Source organism: Pteropus vampyrus, unplaced genomic scaffold (genome assembly GCF_000151845.1).
Source record: "Pteropus vampyrus isolate Shadow unplaced genomic scaffold, Pvam_2.0 Scaffold25, whole genome shotgun sequence".
Taxonomy (NCBI): Eukaryota; Metazoa; Chordata; class Mammalia; order Chiroptera; family Pteropodidae; genus Pteropus; species Pteropus vampyrus.
The window spans coordinates 12,795,868-12,800,150 of record NW_011888806.1 but is presented as its reverse complement, the minus strand read 5'-3'; the positions used below and the strand labels follow the sequence as shown (position 1 = coordinate 12,800,150).

At 36.0% G+C, this 4,283-nt stretch overlaps 1 pseudogene; it reads left to right on the top strand.

The window, feature by feature from the left end:
* The first annotated feature begins 660 nt into the window (after positions 1 to 660).
* On the top strand, positions 661 to 779 carry LOC111737272 (annotated as a pseudogene).
* Positions 780 to 4,283: the final 3,504 nt, after the last annotated feature.

Genomic DNA, 4,283 nt, shown 5'->3' with positions numbered 1-4,283 from the left:
AATATGATTTGCCTTAGTCTTACACTCAAACTAAGGAAATAAAAAAGCTATGCTTAGAACACTCCAGTTCTAGATATTAGGGTTTTGTTTTGTTTTGTTTTGTAAAACTCTAGTGAAAGGGTAAAAAAAAAAACCTTTCAAAACTAAGCTCAATCGAAGATTCAGAAGTGAGGTGGTTTGATATAAGAATATTTTGTGACCTGTTCTATAAGTCAAAACAATTAATCAAACAAAAAGGTCTTTGCTGTGTTATATATTAAGAATCTCTTAATTTTTTGAATATGTGGGGAACAATATATGACAAAGAATTTTATATCCTTTGTTATACTTGAGAGTTTTCTTTACAGTTGTGTAGAAAATTCTTATCTTTCCTTTATTCACTCTGCCCTCATTGGGCTCCTTAAGCCAACTACAGGCATAAACTACTTAATTTAAATGTTGTTTATCTCTTCATAATTCAAAATTGTTGCTTAGGCTTCAAAAGAAAGATCCAGAAAATAACACATTAAAGTGGGTTCAGTTTTTCAGCTTTATAATAACCTTGTAGTCAGCACACGAACTGTAGATAAATGAAAGAAAATGAAAGAAAATGTGATCAGCCAATGATTTAGCTTTATATGTGGTAAGGAGGAACTGAACTAGTTTAAAAAGCAGGTTGGAGGCTGTGGCCATGAAACCCTGAATGTGCCCGATTTCATCTGGTCTCGGAAGCTAAGCAAGGTTGGGCCTGGTTAGTACTTGGATGGGAGACCACGTAGGAAGACCAGGTGCTGTAGGCATCTAAAAAAAGAAAAAAGAAAAAAAGAAAAGCAGGTTGGATTGAAACAAAACAAAACAAAACAAAACAACATTTGGTCCTGTATGGACCATCAAAGAGAAGTGTAGATAAAATGCTAAGAATAGGGAGGGTCCTGACAAGATGGCAGATGGAAGCACCAGAAATCTGTCTTCCTACTAGGACAAGAGTTACACTGGCCAGAAAAGGGAACCTACAGAATGAGAGAAAATATTTGCAAATCATTTATCTGATAAAAGACTAATATTCAGAATATATAGAAAACTCCTAAAACTTAACAAAAAAATTAAACAATCTGATTCAAAAGTCCTTGAGGCAAAGGACTTACATAGACATTTCTCCAAAGACATATACAAATGGTTAATAAACCCATGAAAAGATGTTCCAAATCACTAATCATCAACGAAACACAAATCAAAACTACAATGAGATACCATGTCACACCCATTAGGATGGCTATTATCCAAAACAAGACAGAATGTAACAAGTGTTGGTGAGGATGAGGAGAAATCGAAACACCTGTGCTCTGTTGATGGGAATGCGAAACAGGACAGCCGCTGTGGAAAATAATATGGCAGTTCCTCAAAGAATTAAAAATAGAATTAACACATGATCTATATACTGTGGGTGTATACCCAAGAGAATTGAAAGCAGGGTCTTGAACAGATATTTGGACACCCATGTTCATAGTAGCCTATTCACAATAGCTAAAACGTGGAAGCAACCCAAACTTGTGAATGGATAAGCAAAATGTGGTATATACATACAATGGAATATTATTCAGCTTTGCAAAGGAAGGGAATTCTGACATATGTACTATGTAGATGAATTTTGAGGACATCTTACTAAGTGAAATAAGCCAAGAAGCAGCACTGATTAGCTATGTGAGTGGATCATCTTGAAAGGCTACCCTCCAGCTCAAGTAGAACTACCCTAGTTTACACTGCATGAGCAGAGACAGGGTGTTCTGCTCGAAGTCTGAAGTGACTGTTGTTTAAGCTACTAGGGAGCAAAAGGTGTCTGATACATCGTTCATGAGAGGTGGGATGTATGGATAATCATTCCATACCCTGGAATGGTGAGGTGAATGCTCTTCTGCTGTTCTTTGCTTTGCCAATTTGTAAATCTTTCACATGTCTCCTTTCCCTCACCCCCAACTTCCTTCGAGGATTTACTGCTTCTTGGCTCTTGCAACTTATTTCTAGTGTGCAGGAGCATTTAAGGGGGGGTGTCGATTTAATTGAGGGTAGTAGTCTTGTATGAGGGGGACAAGCATTTGGAATGTACAGGATAAAGCATAATATCAAGAGTGGGAGAATGAGACTAATAACTACTTTCCCTGAATCAAAGACTTTTTAAAAATAAACCTCCTTATTTATCATAGCTTTTATGTATACACAGGTACAATATATGTTATGATTTTTTAATAAGCTAGATGGAAAACATTATTTTGCTTAATGACAGAATTCCAACCCCTTCCTGTACCTTTGGAGCTGTGGTTCCTAGGACTAGAAAGCTGAGATGAAATATATTGCTCTGCATAAGAAAAGTGTGTGAACTGCACCCCCATGTTCACTGCAGTGTTATTTACAATAGTTAAGACATGGAAACAACCTAAGTGTCTATCAACAGATGAATGGATAAAGAAAATGTTATGCATATATACAATGGAATATTATCGAGGCTTAAACAAGAAGGAAATCCTGCCATTTACAACAACGTGGAGGACCTTGAGGGCATTAAGCTAAGTGAAGTAAGTCTGACAGAGAAAGATAATCACCATATGATCTCACTCATACATGGAATCTAAAACAACACCACACACACACACACACACACACACACACACACACACATGCACACACACACATCTGAGCTCATAAATACAGAGAACAGATAGGTAGTTGGCAGTGGAAAAGGGTGGGGAGTGGATAAAATGGGCTAAAGTGGTTAAAAGATACAAATGTCCAGTTATAAAGTAAGTGAGTCCTGGAGATGTAATATACAGCATGGTGGCAATAGTTAATAACATGTATTGCATATTTAAAAGTTAAGAGAGTACATCTTAAAAATTCTCGCCACAAGAAAAAAATTGTAATATGTGTGGTGATGATTGTTATCAACTCTTCTTATTGTAATCATTATTCTACTAATATTAATATTTGTTTCATTATGTAGTGCACTTAAAATGAATACAATGTTATATCAATTATATCTAAATAAAAAGGTAATAAAATGCCGCATTAACGGTGGGGGCAGGGGAGAAAGGTGTGTGGAGCTTCTGTGGCTGACTTGCTTCAGGAGAGGACTTCGAGGAGTATAGAAATGTCCAATGGGAATTAATTAGTCTTGTGACAGAAATCCTTTCTCATCTATATAATCTACCGTTAACTCTGCATTGCTCAGCAACGGCTTCCTGGAGCGGATTTACTTTATGGGGCTGTAAAGAAAAGCCAAATGCCAACTGGAGGAAACCATACTTTCTTGGGGTGAGGGACCACGCAGGGTAACACCTGGCCTCCCAGTGGAAGGAAATTCCGAAGTAGTAAAAGCTTTTGACTTGGCAACATTTAAAAAACTTTTTATTCTGAAAATTTTCAAACCTATAAAGGTAGATAGAAAGATAGAATAAAGAATTTTCATCTATCCATCATTCAACTTTGACATTTTGACAACCTTGGGTTCATTTTTAAAAGAAACATATTGTAATTTCCTATGAAGCAGTATTTAAAGACACAAGAATTGTTGTGGAAATTAATTTTTTTAATGGCAGTCATCTTAGAGAATGGTGCTGGAAATATATATATTTTAAAATAAATTGGAAATTAAAAGGTTTTGAAGCCATTTGAAACAATATGATTAGTTGAATTTATAATTAGTTCCTAAGATTTGAGGTGAGATAGCATTTAATAAATGCAGTTTTTCATTCCAGCATTTTCTTTTACCACCAAGCGAATTTTACCTGTAGAAAATCAGGGGGGAAAAAATGAATGAAATAATTAGGACTTATTAGTTCTATTTTTTTTTTTTACATTATCTTGTTCCAAATATCAAAACTTCCATTCCACCCCTACACTACTGCCAAATTGCTACATATTTAAAATCTACATCAAATAATGACCACCTTGTTCAGTACAATCTGTCAGAAATAGTTAAGATTTGGATGAGTCTCTTAGGTTAGGGCCTCAGTTATGCTTCCTAGCTTGAAAGTTGCATTCATTTATTCATCTACGATATTTATTAAGTGCCTACTATGTGTCAGGCACTATTGCTAGGTTCTTGGGTGAACAAACAGAATGCTCTGCAGCTTGCCGGAGTTAACTCCAGTCACCAAATGACAATGAATCATCAAACATGCGAAGGTGAGGGCATTCAAAAGGCAGAGAATCCAAAGAATCTTTTTCATTGACTGAATAACTAGACCAGTCAACTACCACAGTCTAATTCCCTCAGGGCTACTTTGGCATCAAATTCTGAGTCAAGTTGG